This window comes from Cavia porcellus, unplaced genomic scaffold, assembly GCF_034190915.1.
Source record: "Cavia porcellus strain 051 isolate PalLab524CR breed Dunkin Hartley unplaced genomic scaffold, mCavPor4.1 scaffold_20, whole genome shotgun sequence".
Taxonomy (NCBI): domain Eukaryota; kingdom Metazoa; phylum Chordata; class Mammalia; order Rodentia; family Caviidae; genus Cavia; species Cavia porcellus.
In genome coordinates this window covers 56,515,687-56,532,954 of record NW_026947503.1, presented here as the reverse complement: position 1 = coordinate 56,532,954, position 17,268 = coordinate 56,515,687, and the positions used below count along the sequence as shown (strand labels likewise).

General features: G+C 41.4%; 1 protein-coding gene across 3 annotated transcripts in view; it reads right to left on the bottom strand.

Annotated features, from left to right (window-relative positions):
- Osbpl1a (oxysterol binding protein like 1A) overlaps positions 1 to 9,168 on the bottom strand; it is a 182,704-nt gene extending 173,536 nt beyond the window's left edge. For 2 of the 3 annotated variants that reach the window (XM_013157121.3, XM_063231830.1), the window contains exon 1: positions 9,004 to 9,167. The gene's annotated coding sequence lies outside the window, so the exon portion shown is untranslated. Of the gene's footprint in view, positions 1 to 9,003 lie in introns of all 3 variants that reach the window. The other variant, XM_003474108.5, reaches the window with a different exon arrangement.
- Positions 9,169 to 17,268: the final 8,100 nt, after the last annotated feature.

Genomic DNA, 17,268 nt, shown 5'->3' with positions numbered 1-17,268 from the left:
TGACTGAGACGCACAACGGGTTGTAATGGAGGGCCAGAACTCTACCCTGAGACTCCTTGCTTTTTGCCGTACTACTGAAGAATGTTAGATATTTAGGTAAGTTTCTTAATTTCTCAAAGCCTTAGTTCTCAAATGCAAAATACAGTATAACCAATCTCCTAAGCTGCTACCACGATATGGAGGTACTCTGTCAAACAGATGGCATTACCCAAAGGTTTATTACTACTACAACACTAACAACTGCCATAAAGTTAAAATGTGACCAGTCAATACCTGTTGCAACCTTACTGGTTCACGGAGTTTTGCCCCACCTCACACCTACCTTGCGACTTCCCATTGGATCAGTGTTAACCTAGGCCACTATACTTGTAATCCTATCAGTTAACTATAGTTTTGTCCCACTTGAACCTGCCTCACCTCATGACTTTGCTCAATACAACACATGTGAGAAGCAGGTAGGGCAACCCACTTTCGGGTCCCCTTTTGTCTTAGACAGAAGCTGTCTTTCTGTCAATAAATTCATCCTACTCTTCAAAAACAAATGGTCAGAGTTGAACACTGCAATGAGTTGGATGTAGTGGCATACCCTTGTAATCCCCGCACATCTCTGCAACCACAGCCCACCCCTAAAACCCCAGTACTGGGGTGGCTGAGGCAGGAAGATCCCACAAATTCAAGGTCAACCTTAACACTGGGTACACACTGAGTTCAAGGTCACCTTGAACTACATAATGACACCCTGGAAGGGGAGGAAGAGGAACGTGGTGGGGGAAGGGAAGGGGAAAAGGGGAGGGGGAGGGGAGGAGAAACATTGTAACACTAACGTATATAAAACTTTGCAGAAGAAAGTATTGATCAGGATCTTGGAGTAACTGTAAACATTTCTTACATTTTCTTACCAAGACACAAGCTAAATATAATGTAGCCAAATTTAAAACATTTATAACCAAATGGGCAAACATATGCACAGTAACTCCCAGAAGAAACACAAATTTCATTCTTACTGATAATTAAACGCAAATAAACTGAAACCAATGTTTTTTTTTTTTGCCATCTAGATAGATAGCAAAGGTTAAATAAAAAAGATTAAATCTATCCAATGCTGGCATGAACACCTCTAAACTGCTAATACAAATTGAATGTATGCAGTATTTCATATGTTACATGGGGAAAAGCAAGAATTTGGCAATGTCAAATAAAATCCACATACATGTACTTTGGGCAACTACTTCTACAAATCTACATATAGAAACACAAAGATTATTTTATAAGCATGTTTATAAGGATTGCATTACCTCCAGTACTGGAAAAGTCAAAAATAACTCCGTCATCAATAGGGACTGGTCAAATCTTCTCGAGAAGCTAAAAGTGGTGGCCTCTTAAGGTAGAGGATGGACAGCAACAATAGGAGCTCTCAAAAAATGGCCAAGCACAACAGCCCTCAGATGAGGCTGCTCCTGCACAGGGCCCACCTACCATCTGTCTTCAGTGACCTTTCTATCTGCCCATTTATCTCAGTGCCAATATCCAAAGACAATTAAATGTCTGAATAAAGCCTCTAAAACATGAGAGATCAACACCAAATGAGAAAAGCAACCTGGAGATGGCAAATTATTCAGAGAAAAGATTTTAAAATGAAAACCAATATACTAGAGACTAAGCAGTATATCATGTAAGAACTATAATAAAAACTATTAAAGTGAAACTGTACCAAATAAATTGCAGATTTAAAAAAATTTTTTAAAAAAAAGCTCAGTAGGAGAGTTGGAAAATAAGGTTGATAGTATGTCCTAAAAACTCAAGCTGTTAAGAAAACAGGAAAGAAAATAAGAATTAAAAGGATTGCTCTACGAAGTTAAGCATCCAAACAACAGAAGTTCTAGAAAAACAAAAATATAGAATCAGAAAAGGAGAAAATACATAATTCAAGAAAGCTTTACAGAACTGCAGGGACTACTGAGAACTCAACGTTTCTGAAAACTTTCTGGTCTATGGAGAAGAGACTCTACCAAAGCCTATCTGAACTTTGGAGACAGAAATAATTCTGCAAGCTTTCAGGAAAGAAAAAAGGGAGAAGGGAAAAAATCAGCTAATAAAGGAGCAGAAATCGGAATGTGTTGGACTTTACAACTGCAACATGAGCAGTTAAAAAAAGGCAATATCATGAAGTTCTAGAGAAAAAAGTATTTCCAACACCAAATTCAATAACAAATAGCCAATCAAAAGTATGAGTATAATGAAGCTTTTGTTTTCAGGTAGTGGAAGCTGAACCAGGGCCTCACATAGGCTAAGCACATGCTGGCTGACCCTGACCTACACTCCATGCCCAAATCCACTTTTAGACAAGCAATGACAAAAGTTTACTTCACATATATCATTTCTCAGGAAATTAAAGGAGGATACGGCTCAAAATTCGTAAGCCAAGAAAGAGGAAGACATGGGCTCCTAGAAACAGGAAGTCAGGAAAGGGAATCCCCAGAGTGAAAGGAAATCCCTGCAATTTAGCCATGCACCTCGCTTCTAGTACGTCTTCCCTACTTGGTCTGTCCAAACTCTGCTGACATACCTGCCCTCCAAGTCTGGCTTCCACCTGTATCCAGAAAACCGAGGTAGGCGTCTGAGCTCACAAGCCGGAAATGAAGAGCAGACTAATTCTCTGACAAATCCCTGGCAGGCAGAGGCCCAGACCTGCACCCTATTACAAGCCCCAACAAATAACCACCCTGGGTAAGGCCCAGTCTCAGCCTTTGCTCCAGGCCTTGTTCACCGACTTCCCCTTGCAGAGCTCTATAAACTCTCAGCGCAGACAAGCCCGCACTCTCCTACACACTTACACTTTCCTGAGAGACTACTCATAGCAGTGGCCAGAATGCCTTTCTTTACACAGCTTGCTAACAGAATCTTATATTAATCCACTCTGTAGTCACTTGCATACTACTAGAATAACACTTAACTGGTCCTTTTAAAACTTTCACAGTACTTGTATTAATTGTTGCATTATCTATAAGGCAAAAGAAAAAAACAAAACAAAAAAAACCAAAGGCCCATTAATAAAGATTTACTCACATAACTGGTAATGTCACATTATGAATAAAAATGAAGAATTTCTGAAACTACAGGATTGCAATACACTGCTAGATTAGATGGCTTCCATTTATAGTGTAGGTTACGGGTTGGCATATGATCTCCATATATGTCTTACATATCCAGAGAAAGTAGGGATGAGATCATCAGGATGACAGTGGGTCATGACACCTTGCAGTGAAATTACCAATGGTTTTAAGTGGTTTTTACCTTGATGGTGCTGGGGACTGAACCCTGCCCCTGCTTAGCAAGTGCTCTATAAGCCACATCCCTTAGCCCTAACCAGTCTTTTTTTGAACATTTTCTAAATTTCATACGATATGAAGGCATTTCTTAATAGTAGACATTATGAGTTACTGACGAATTTTTAAAATTTTAAACACCTAATGAAATGGGCATTTTATTACAGTGATTTTATGTTTTTAGCCAGTCAAGTACAGAGGACAAGGCACAGTGGTCTCGATTTGCTGGTACACTTCACTAAAGGATTTCATTTAGTTTTTTTAATGCTTTAAAGACACAGCAGACATCTTCTACAACATCATTTTTGGATCCTTTACCTAACAGGTAAAAAAAAAAATTAACATTCTTCAATTTCTGACAACAGGAAAATGATAAAAATAAATCTATCCTCTGAATGAGTCTCTGTTATGTAGTAACCATGACAGGTGCTCATAATTCCTGGAGCTGGGATTAAAATTTATTCAGCAAATGTTTCTTGGGTATCTACTATGACAAGGCCTACTGCTGGCAGGAGCGACAATGATGGGAATCCAGTCTCTGGCCTCCAGGAACAGGCCACACATGCAAACAATAACCACAAGATGTGTCGGGAAGCAATGTGTGAGCACAGCGGTCGCATGGAGGAGACACATAATTGGTAGCTCTCTGCCTGTATTAGTTATGGAGGGAACTACAGAGAGAGTGAAATTGAAATTGGTCCTTGAAGGAAAAGTAGTCTGCCAAGATCACAAAGGCGCATGAGATTTCTAGTCTGAACATTTGGTGGCAAACAAAGAGATTAACCAAGCTATGGGACACAAAGGACACACTGCTGATCCTAATGTAGACACACTGTTGATTCCTGTGGGAAGCGGAGATGCAAATATCCAGGAAGGATCAGCAGCTCAGAGCACCCTGAGCACAAGTGAGTTGCTGTAGGTTAGAATTTAAACAGTGGGGGAGCGGGCAGCTCGGTGGTTGAACACATGCTTGGTGTGTTCAAGGGCCAGTATTCAATCCCAGCATAAAAAAAAAAAATTAAATAGTGGGAGTCAGAGTTATCAGCATACAAAGTCATTAAAATCTTCGGGGTAAAAGAGGCCCCTTTTCTGAGGGAGAAGACTAACCTTTAAGGGCAAAGGCCAGTGAGGAACAGCTAGCAAAGAAAAGCCAAAGGTAGAGAAGAACACAGAGCAGTAGGCACAAGGGAGAAAGGGGTTTCCAAGAGGTAGGGTAGGTCAGCAATGCCAAAAAAGTGCAGAAAAGAGACCTGTCACTGTCTACAAATTAGGCAAATAGAAGGCCACTGATGGGGGGGGGGGCGCAAAAAACAGACTCTGGTGAACCAAGCAATGAGTGGGGGATAAAAAGGAGCATACTCAACTTTTATAAGCAGCCTCACTCTGAAGAGGGGAGGGCTGGGCTTACGGGTTGTCTGACTCTGGGGGATGCTCCTGGTCTGTAGAGTAGCAACCAGAGGGAAACCTTTAGCATACCAGCAAAAAGAGGAGCTGCACAGATTACCCATCACCACCCTCAGGGCTGGCATCAACTTCCCTGTCACTAGCATCACACAAGATGAACCTTGAAAGTTTATCACATTTCAGGTGTCACTCTGACCTCTGACCACACACTAGTGACTAGAACCAAAACAATTTTTGCTCTAACCTTATTCCTAGCTAGAGGTAAGTTCTCTGAAGGGAACACACACTTACATATGTGTGTGTAACACATGTGTGTACACAGACACAACTATGACATTTGTAAGAACTCAAATGCAGCTTCTGATTGTATTAGAAATCTGACAGTGGCAGACAGATTCATCATGAACCTAACACTGATTTGAGTGAATAGCTGAAAAGCACAGACCTTAAGTTACTTGCCAAATGTGTAAAAGCAGAGCCACAACCAGTACTGAACTTCCAATCAAGGGGAATAATAACTACGTATTTTGTAAAATTCAAATCAGTGTCTAAAATTAAAAGCCAATGATTCTAGTAACTGTTCCTCTGTGAACAACTGAGAAGCTGAATATGAATTATAGGGGCTTTGTTTTTATGCACAGTACTAGGAATTGAACCCAGAGCCTTGTGCTTGCTAGCAAGCACTCTACTATGAACAGCACTGCCTGCCTTTTTTCATTTTGAGACAAGGTCTCAGTAAGTTACACAGCTTGGCTTCAAAGCTGTGATCCTATCTCAGCCTCCTGCGTAACTGGGATTACAGGTGTGTGCCACACACCCAGCAGTTCAACTCATTTAAGACATTCAATAACTGAAAAGAAATACTCAAAACATGGCAATTTAAAAAAAAACAACAACAATTTTTAAGAGCTAATAAAGAAAAACATAACATCACTTCATTTTTAGTTGAGTGAAGCTGTCTCCACCAGCTTGCTCAGTAAGTGTGTCTCGGTGAAGAGCATTCTGCTGGGTATGGTAGTATGCACCTGCAATCTCAGCACTCAGGAGGCGGAGACTGGAGGATCACAAGTTTGAGGCCAGTCTGGCTACACAGTGAATTTAAAGCTACCCTAAGGCTACACAGTGAGATGTTGTCTCAAAAACAAAAAAACAATAGTAAAGGCATTCTTTTGGAGGAGAAATAACAGAGCTGTGATTATAGTGCCATGCAACAGTAGTTTATAAACCGTTTTAAAGAAACACTGTAAAATGTTTAAATTGTTCACTTTATATATGACACATTTACATTACCTTCTCTTATTCAAATCTATTCCATCTTCTCATAATAGCATGTCATGGAAACAGAGGCCAGCCCTATTCACCAGGTATTTATCATTTTACCTATACCCAATTGCAAAGTTAAATATTTGTTAAAAGCTGGTGAAAATTAAGCCTCCTGACTTTGCTTTATGAACTATTTAAACTCGGGTGCTAAAATTTTACTTGCTTTAAACAATCAAGAAGTAATCCTTAGTTGGGCGTGGCAGTGAGGCTGAAGCAGAAGGATGGCAAGTTCAAGGTCAGCCTGAGCATCTTATTGAGACCCTGTCCCAAAACGTAGGCGGGCTTAGGGAATGGCTTAGTCACAGAGAACCTGCTTAACAGGCAAGAGATGTTGGAGTCAATTCTCAGTTCAGGCAAACAAAAAACCCCCACCTGATCTGAAGATACATTTGATATGTGCATCCCTGATTTGAAGTTCAGCTTGACAGATTCTGAAAATATAAACTGTTTCAAAAGATCATGGCTATGCAGAAGGAAAGGCTCATAAATCCCCAAAAATAGAAAATGAAGTTTTAATAATAAAAATACTAACAGGTTGATGTAATGTTACATTTTAATAACTTTGATTTTTTTTTTTTTTTTTGACACACGGTTTCATTATGCAGTTCAGGTGGGCCTTACTTTGTAGCCCAGACTGGCTTTGGAATCCTAGCAGTCCTCCTGCCTCAGCCTCTAAAGCGCTGAGATTACAGGCATGTGCCACCATACCTGGCTTAATTCTTTGAATCTAAAATGAATTTTAAAAGTTTTGCATTTTATTTCACATTTGAAAATTATTCTGCAAAAGAAGTTATATTTAGGTTATAATGCCACAGTGACATTTCTCTTTAAAGGGAAAATTTTTCTTTTTGAGAAGGCGTGAGGTCTCGCTGATCTCCAGAAATCCTTGTGCCTCAGCCTCTCAAGGAACATGCCACCGAGTCCGGTTTTTAAAGGGAAACTTTAAACACCAAGTCCATATGTGGTCTACTTTCCATTGTCACATGATGGGAAAACATAGTTACGAACTGCTTTCACCGTACAGCAACTTCCTACTTGCTAGGCGAATGAATTAGAAAACTCAAAGTAAGTTACTTAGTATGTCCTCTTACTAACAGCATTAAAACAACTTCTTACACTTGCCCACCTCTAGACCTATAGCCACTTAACCCTGAGTTACTTAATACTGACAGTACGGAAACAGCACCCATGGGAGAAATAATGTAGGGAAACCCCAACATTTCTAGAGATTAAGATCATATAAAATACTTACATAAAACCAGGATCATAAATATACTCCGTAAAGAATGCACTGCTGTATCTTCTGAAGCTTTACTAATGCAATTTGGTTTAAACTGAGGTGCTACATTTACTAAAACCTGTATACTAACACCTGCAAAGAATTTACAGGTCATCAACAGTCTGCTATCAGACCCAGTTTAAAAGATTCCACAAGGTTCCAAAGCATTTCAAGTAACAGTGCACCTACTCTCTTACTCTCTTTGCCCCATAACTTGATGTGCTTATTACTTTATAGTAACTTTTTTCAGGGGGTACCATACTAGTTTTAAAATTTAGCTTCCAGTTATGTCAACAGGTAATCGCAGTGTTGCCACTGGAGTTCTGAGTAAAATACTCTTCTGCCTAAAAAATATTACGACCCAACGCAGAATTGTATCTCAGAGGAAATCTGTAATTCATTGAATAGACACTACCACGTTATCACTTAAGAGACTGGCCCTTTTCTTCCACTTACAGTAGTGGCTAGTTTTATAACAGTATCGATTCACTTTAAGGAAAAACTAAAAGAAGAGGATTTTTAAGGATAATTATCTACCCGTTCTATTCTAGAATAACACCTGCAAAAGCCAGCAGACTCCAGAGACAAACATTAGCCATCCACCACAAATTTCTGCTGATTCGCAAATGGTATCATCTGATGGAGGCCTTTCCTACACTGAAACACAACTATTTCAGATAAACTTACTCTGTGTGCGGCAATTAACTCTTATTTTGAATATCAGTTGTTCAAAGCTGGGGACGCCTTCCTCTGCCTGGGAGAGATACAATTTTTTAAACCAATGTTACTGATAATTTTCTCCCTATAGATGTTGGACAGAATACAGCCTACTAGGCTTAGAACTGGAGGATAAAACTAAATGCTGTATTTTGTAATTAAATTAAGATGTTTACAGTTCTGCTGAGGGAATTTAGAATTTATATGGATAACAATGCACGGGGGGAGGGTAACAAACAAAAAACCCTCACTAGTACCAGGGCTGGAAGGTGCACATTGCTAGCTCTGAAATCAACAAGCTGTTTCTCAAACGCTGAATAAAGAGATGCGACTGTTCGCAACATTACATCCAAAACGCATCTATTACACAACCGACTGAAGTTTTCAGTAAAATTATTACCGAGGTTAAAGCGGAGCTATTATTAACCATCTATAAAAGAGGAACAGCTAAGGCAAACGCTGTTTTCACAATAAGATTTCACAATACTGCCTGCTTAAAAAAAAAAAACAAAAAAACCTTGACACCCGAAAATAAAGCAGGACCAGGCTGGCAACGCTGCCAATCACAAAGGCCACGGGCAAACTGCTCCGAATCCCCTCCGATTTCTTTCAGGTTTGTTGAACCCAGCGCGCGGTACTTTGCAAAAGTAGTCACATGAACGACGCGTGACTCCGCCGCCACTCTGCCTTCCGAGGCTGAAGAAAACGTAAGACAAACTTGCAGAAGCCTGAGAAGTACCCGGCGGAAGGCTCGGGGGGCTGGGCAGGTAGCCCCCCGGGTCCCCACCCACCACGTTGCAGGGCCCCGACTGCAAGTGCAACAAACGCCACCAGCTCGTTACTTTCAGCAACTAACTTGGTGCAGCGCCGCGGCTGCAGGAGCCGCCCCGGGAAGCTGCTCGGGCCACGGTGCCCACGCCTCCGCCCGCCTCGGACCCCGGGCGAGACACTGACCTCCGCGGTCACCCGGGCTCCCCGAGCTCCTGCAGCGGGGACCACCACACGGCCGTGCTTCTCCCGCCCCACTCGCGGGGCGGCCGCGTCACCGACGCCCGCTGACGCTCCCGAGGACTCTCCGGGATCTCTCCGCGAGGTGACGCCGTCCCGCCCGCCCTGACAACGCGCGCGCGCCCCCGCCGAACTGTTGGCGTCCGGTCCGGCACATGACCGGCTCGCGGCCACGCCCCCGAGGCACTCCCACCAGTGGTCACGCCCCCGAGGCACGCCCACCAGATGCCACGCCCACGCCCCTGGTCCGCCGGCCTCAGGCCTGGGCGGAGGATTGCGGTACAGATTTGGCCACGCCTCTCCCAGCAACATTCTCCCCCCACCATCCCGGAGAATGAAGGGGCGCGCGCTTGCTGGGGGAGCTGCGCGGGCAGTGAGCCCCCCAAACCGAAGCAAAATACTGTATGAAGACTGGTATTACCTGTAAATTAATTATAAAACAACTACATCTCTCAGCTGCCGAACCTTTTTTTTTTTTTTTTGCTTTGGTTTCAACTTGACCTGTGGGAACTGAATTGACTGTATAAATTAGGCCTCCTTTCCCATGTCAAATGTCATACGAGTGTAAAGTGTGAGACAGATACTGTGTAAGGATTTACACAATGTCCTTCACTCGTTTCCCCCATTAAATCTTTCATAAAAAGCCCACGTTTTCCATCTGGATGTGCCTAGCCATGGTTAGCACATGAAGAAACTTGAAACATAATTACAACTTTTACTTTAAAAGTTTAATACATAAAGTTAAGGTTAAATTGTGAAAATATGAAAATGCTTTGTACATTTTAAAATTTTATAAATATATTTAATGCACATGTTAGAAAATGTATGGAGAAACTCATAAACCAGTTGGTCCATGCACTACCTGTGATGTGGCAGATGTTTAAAAATGATAGGCGTGGGAAACACAAGCACCCTTGGCTTGGGTGTTATAGGCTGGCATCATCTTTTATTAAGAAAACACCACAACATTTCAACTACAAAAAAGTGTGGTAAGGCAGTCATTTGTTTCAGAAGAAACCTCAGGAGTTGTTTTCTAAAGATAATGAACCCTTTCATAGCTGAAATGAAAATTGGCTATTGAAATAATTTTCCACATGATTTCATTAAAGTGTTTAGTATCACTGTGATGATTTAATTGCCTAGATTCATGACTCTCTTTGCAACTCCCTTCTTCAGTTTGTAAATAAAATGTAATCCCTAGCCAACAAAGATAAAGAATTAATGATTACAAATATCAATAAGAGAATGATCCGTCTTGGTAGGAGTACTGTATTTATTGGACTTTTCTTGGTACTTACCTAAAGAGTATTTAGTAGAAAACATCTCCTGAGCATTATTATTAACTACCACAGGTTAAAAAAAAAACTCACACTGATAGCATAATATTCATTATTTTAGAAAATTGCTGCCATTTGAAACTCTGCAATGAGGAAATGTTCTCTATTTCTTGTCCACACAGGTGCCACTATCTATAGTCCAGCACTTGAAATGCAGCTTGTGTAATGGAAGTTTTGAGGGTTTTATTAACTTAAACTAAAATAGCCACACATGACTAGCAGTTACCATATTGGACAGTACAATTCTAGAATTACAAAGCAATCACTATTTTGTCCCCAATCACACCACACTCTACTTTCTAAGCAGAAATCAAACTTCTAGAACTACTTAATAAGCATTGCCCTATATACACAACCTTTGTATGAGACAAGTAGACATTTTAATTTTGCAGGTGAAGCACATGAAAGTAACTATAATCCCTATCTACAATGTATGCAAGTAAAAATAGAATGCAAGCTCTGGATGGATCGATTTGATAGTAACCAACACTTGGCCCTGCCCCTCCTACACTTGCCTGAGCAAAACTGAAGTTAACTGGGTGTGATGGATTGATAGCTGGTAGGCACTGTATGACACCCAGCTGAACTGAATCAGTATGGTGCTGAGTGTGGATGGCCCACCTGAGGATTGTTGCCAACAACACAAAAAGGAGAACTGGAGAGGAAGAAGTGGTATAACTGGTTCTCCTGTAGCCAAGGGTTCTCCTGGAGGAGCTTGTTAAGCTTCTGTCCTGATATGAACTCAGCTGTTATCATCAGAGGAGCCCAGGACTTCATTGTTGCTGAGAAGGGCTGTGGTTCACCTTGAGGGAAGCTCTGAGCCTTACATTGAGATCACTTCCTGGCTTAAAAGGGGAAAATGGTGCTGTTCAAGCTCCAGGAGAAGCTCATCTTGCTGGCGCCCTGATATGAACTCAGCTGTTCTCATGTTGGAGGAGATAGGGACCTCATTGTCATTGAGAATGGCTGTGGTACATTTTGGAGGAGTTTTGGTTCTTACTTTGAGTGTCACTTTCTGGCTCCAATGCAGATCCCTCAGCCTGCTGGCACAGCTCCTTCATCCCACTGGCACAGACTTCCTAGCTTCCAGGGCAGATCCATGAAATGACTTGCATGAGACATTGCCATCGAATCCAGGTCTGCAGCTGGATTCTTTGGGTCTTTAGTGTGTGGACAGATTTCCTGCATATTTTTGTTTTTGACTCTTGGGGTGACTATCATAAAATAATCCTATAAATTATGTGGCCTATATTAAATTGTTTTCCTTGCAAACCTCTGACTACACTAGTTAACTTTAGGTCAGGCTAGATTTCATTAGAATTACCACTGCCAGGTTCGGACAGGATTCACATTGGGATTCTTTTATCTTAAGACCCTTAGGCACTCATACCTCTCCACCACCATTTCCTCCTCAGATTCCACCAATTCATCTAGAAATTTGAGTTCCTCAAATCACAGTATCTAATGTCTGTGTCCCCACAGTTTTTTCTTAAGCCCAAAACACCGCCAGAATGCACTTTGTGTGTTGTGTGTTTTAAAAATATTTGCCTGAAAAAAAATATTTACCTGGTGCCAACATGACTTTGAAGTCCTACAGGAGCAGGATAAAGACTTGTTAAGTATTATTAAAAGGAAGATTTTATGAACTGAGGTTTTGGAGATGGTTTTAGGTAATTACTGCCTGGAATGCTGAAAAGTAGGCCAGATGTCAACAGTTAAATCCAGATTAATTGTTGAATTGAGGGAGATTAACCATTCTTCTTTTAAATTAACCATTCTTATACCTACATATCAAATACATTGTAGATTTTATTAACTCCAAAGCATCAAAGCTATGAAGTCATTGGGGGTTTTCCTCTTTTAAAAGCTGCCCAAATTATTTTCATGTGTGGCATTACCCAAAGTTTATTTAAAAGCCAAGTGAGTTGGGGTATTTCAGTAATTCTTTTGATGAGAATTGTCATTCTCGCCATTCTTTTGATGAGACTTGTATACCAGTCTCTTTTCCTAAGGTTGTGACACATGAATGATTGATTTTGCTGGTTCCTGACGCAACATATTTAGAAAGGACCCTCATGACTAGAATTTCCTGGTTCCAAGCAGTGAACACTTACACTGGCTAACATAAACCAAGAGGGATTTCGCGGCAAAGAAACGGTTGGAATTCTGGCCTGGTGAAGACTGAACTATGGCACTTCTGGGGATCTGCGCAGAGGGAAAAGTCTAAATTTCTTCCAAGATGCTGCTGTTGGGGAAAAAAATCCAATTATCTTTTCCCTTTCTTTTATTCAGAAAATACAAAGCTGAAGAAAAGAGAGTCTTTCCTAGCTGTTCCTTTATGGCATGGGCTCCCTGGACAGAATTTCCAGCTCCAACTTTAGTGCTCATCAGGAGTATACCTTTATTTTTTACCCATAGAATCTAGTGAAGCAGTGTCCCTGACAGTTACACTTATCCCTTCTTGAAAACCTCAGAATGTCTGCCCTGTTAAGTACCACTTGTGAGGGCTTCCTTACATGGCCCACTAGTATTGGCTCAGCAGGTGGCGCATGACCAGACCTAATTAAATGACACCTTTCTGATAGGCTTACTCAAGGTCTGATAAACCTGCACTGCCCAACAGCAAAGTTCTGTGTTGAGTAGCAGTGAATCATCTAGATTTCTCCCTTGGGTATACTTGACTGCAAGGCAGAGTACAGTTCATATCTGGGATAGATATAAAAAGGCATGCAGGGGGAAGTGAAAGTACAGAGATAGCAGAGGCCCTGGGATGACAGGAATGAGAGCAGGAAAAATGTGACCAGGGGTTGCAGAAGCAAGAGCAGAGAGACTACATGCCAGACTGAAACCCCAGAGTGTACAGACCCTAGGGCAGGATGATGTGCCCTCCTGAAGGAGGTATAATGTGACTACAGCTACATCTTAAACTCCTTTCCAGGGAAGCATAGACATCTTTTACTTATCTGGGTGGCTGCAGTAAATTTCTACACTTTACCTGAGTGTTTTTCTATTCCTTAAGCCCAGAAATAGCCTGAAATACCATGCTGTCTAGCTTTTGAATCCTGTCAATACTTCCTCTCTTTTCAGTAATCACCTTTCTTCAGGGTCTCTCCTGCTCTCTGCTCTTTGTGGCATCTAAGATACATCACTTTTCCAGACCTCTGCTAATCCCAACCATTGATTTCTTACTTACCTTTCAGCACCTGATACAATCAGGTCAAAGTACTCTTGTTTTTGTTTTGTTTCTCGGTACTGCAGACTGAACCCAGGGCCTGCACCATCCTGAATCTTTTTTTAAGACAGAGATCCACTACACTGCTAATTGGTCAGAGCTGGGCTCGAATTTGTAATCCTCCTACATGAGCCTGGCAAAGTATAGTACTAGAATTATAGACACGTGCCGCCACACTGGCCCAAGAGGTTCACTCTGGATAAGTTACCATAAAATGCAATTTTACTCCATTCACTGGAGTCACAAAGAGGCAAGGGAGAGGATTTGATGGGTGAGTGTTTGGGCCTGAATTGGAAGTATGGCAAATCATGAATTTGTAGATCTTCGATTTGGAAACATCAAACACAAGAAATCTTCTCATCCAACCACAAACCGGAAGCCTCAGATTGTCCTCAACTACATTCTGAAGAGGCAGTCTACCAGTCTGAGGCTGGGGACTTTCCAGACTGGCAGGTCAGTACTTCACAATACAGCACCAGAACCCCAACAGTGTTACTGTTAGAATTTTCTCTCACTATGGCAAATGCTAGCTCCATGTAATTCTTGTTTTTTAGTCCTCAGTAAACAATAGGAGGCTGAACAGAGTAAACTTAGTTTCCTTTTACAGCCAGTTTTCTAAAACTTGGAAGCTCATGAGCATGATCTTTCTTCATACTTACCTTTCAGATATTCCAACCTGTCATCCTACTGCGGGTGGTCATGGTATTCTTATATATAGTATTATTCTCTCTTAAAATTTAGCAGCCAGAATTAAGCAAATCATAACTACTTTTATGAGGCTAAAGATATAGAAATCTTAGTAACTCCTATTACAATATCAACTTTGTTGAACCTGTGGCCTTTTCCCCAGCTGTATTTTCTCTGGTCTTCCCACTGCCCTCTGGTGGTAACTACTATTTTCCAAAAATGAATAGAGGGAGTTTAAGAGAGAAAAAAATTAGAGAAAGGAGGGAAGGGATACATTCATGTATAACTTCCCAGCCTCTTGAAGTCTCTAATCAATTTGGAAGGCACAATATATGACAAAAAATAGCAAAAACCATAATAACACTCAAAGTGGTAAGAAAAATAAAATTTAACGGAGTTTGGAGGACTAGATAAGGGAAGGCTAGGATAGAGAAGATATTTAGAAGTGGGGGTAGACTCAGCTTTGGACAGGAAACATCAGGCAATGAGAATTAAGTACTTATGACAATAAATTTGAGAGACTCATCAAACACTGAAAATATAACAGACTTTGGACAAAATCTTAAGAGTTAAAAATAGACTTTCAAATAATCAACAAATACATATGATGTTGTACAGGATTAGCAGTGGAAGAAGACTGGAATAAAGATCCATTAGAGCATAGAATGTGCTACTCATCATTGATTAACCATGTATTTAAGTCAATAAATATGTAATACCTTAGTAATATCATGATTTTGTGAATGGATACACATGCAGGGAACTTTTTTGGGCTTGGTGAGAGATAAAAGTTAAATCTGATAACAGCTGTTGCTTTAAGGACTTGATCTAATACATTTTAGATAATGTAAGACTTGCAAGGTACCAAGTACATTGAGATAGAAAAACATTGAGAAACATAAGAAAAGTACAGATAAAGGGAAATTAAGAGGAAGAAAGTTGGGGTTCCCTTACTGATGGCTGTCAGAGAATGCTTTGCAATTCTTACCTGTAAGCTTTGACAGTTAAGTCATTAAAGTACATAGGGAGACTTCTAGGGAAAAGGTGGAGTGGTGAGCAGCAGTGAAAGACCCTCTCCAAGGTTTTGTCTGGGGTCAAGACCCTGGAGTATAGCAACATGAGGAAGAAAGGAGCAGGGAGGTGAGTGCCATGGACACAGGAGGCTCTGAAGTGACACCTGAAGCCTATGGAGAGAGATAATCTAGGAATCCAGCAAAAATAAGAAAACCAGGAGTGGCACCCCTGCTGGCAGGGAAGAAACAGCAAGGAAGCCACGCAGTTCCCACCCCCCCATGTGCCAGAAGGGGGCTCCTGGCCCGGAAGCAGCAGCAAGGAAGCTGTGTAGCCCCATGTGTACCAGGGGTGGTCCTGCCAGCCGGGGAACCAGCAAGGAAGCTGTGTAGCTCCATGTGCCAGCGGCAGCCTTGCCGACTGGAGAGAACCAGCAAAGAAGCCACCTTCACTCCCAGCCCCACCCTATAAGTAACAGACATGACAGAAGCTGAGATCATAATAACTAAAGTGGGAAGCAACCTGATATGTGTTGTTTGATTGACTTTGCAAGCCTAGGGCTGTAGTGTGAGCAGCTAGAGGATAACAATATGCAATCTTGTAATGATTGTGGATTTCCTACTGTCCTATCACTGTTTTATTCTGCTTCATTTTACTGTTCTGTTTTATTCCCTTTAAAGTAAAAACAACAACAACAAAAAACTGGATAGGATCCGAACATGTAGAAACAGCTAGGAAACCACCATCATTAGTATAATACAGACAACATTTTCAGAATCCTTCTAGACATCTTGGAATCTATTCGGGAAGTAAAATGGACAAAGGCAGATTAACAGAAGAAAAGCATCATGAATTCATTTCATCAAAATTTAACATGACATGAAAGTCCTCAGAAATGAAGATACAAAGACAGCCAGGTATTTTGGAGGCCGAGGCAGACGGATTGTGAGTTTGAGGCCAGCATAGGCTACATTAAGAGATCCTGTCTCAGGAGAAACAAAACAAAACAAAAACAAAAACAAGAGACCCGGAGAAAACTTCATTTGTGCTGAGGTTGGAAAACAAGTGAACAACTGGGTAGAGATGCAAATGCACAATAATAGGTATGTTCTAATTATGACAGACCTACTGGGGAAATCCAGCAAGGCCTGTCTGTCGATACTTTCCTTGGACTTTATGTGGTGCATTCCCTTGGCCTGACTGTAGACAGGGTACCTTCTAGAATGAAAGAAGATCTGATGGCTTTCTATAGGCAAAGTAGGTCAGAGACTTTCTTTATGGCCAGAAAGGGGGAAGGATCTAGGTTTTGTGGTTGGCTTTGAGAGAAAGAGGGATTTTTATGGCCTATCTTTGGGGAAAAAGGAGAAGGAAAAAGAGAAGTCAGAAAGGTCCTACTCAGTGAACCTTTTCTTTGTATTTAAAGTATTCTGCATACCAAGGCACCATACTGAGGGGTATCATGTTCTGCAAACCAAAATGAAATATAAGCAAAACTGACGAGGGAGGGGGCAGTCTTACAAGTGGCACACCACAGCTCACATGCTTAAAACATTGAGCAGATCTTAAGGCAGATCCCATAATCTGGTGAATTGGGAGCCAAGCTGGAGCCATAGGTAGTTGTAGGAGCCTTTGAGATACCCAAGTGCAGATGACAGCTTGAGGATTCTGAGGTGAAGTCTGGCCTAGAAATATAAATTTGTGGTTACCTGTGTAGTGGTGACTTGAAGCCATGAGTTTTGTAGATGGTGCCCAAGGGAGAGTAGACTAATGACAAGGAAGGGACTAGAGCTGAGCTCTGCTTCTCCCTGAAAGCACTGCCTTTAGTGTCCTGGAATCCACACCCCATACCCCCCCTCCAACTCTCAACAGATGACTGCATGCCCAAAGCCATTAGTTGGGAATCAGACTTCTTATCACCAAACTGAAAGTTAATTCTGTACAAAC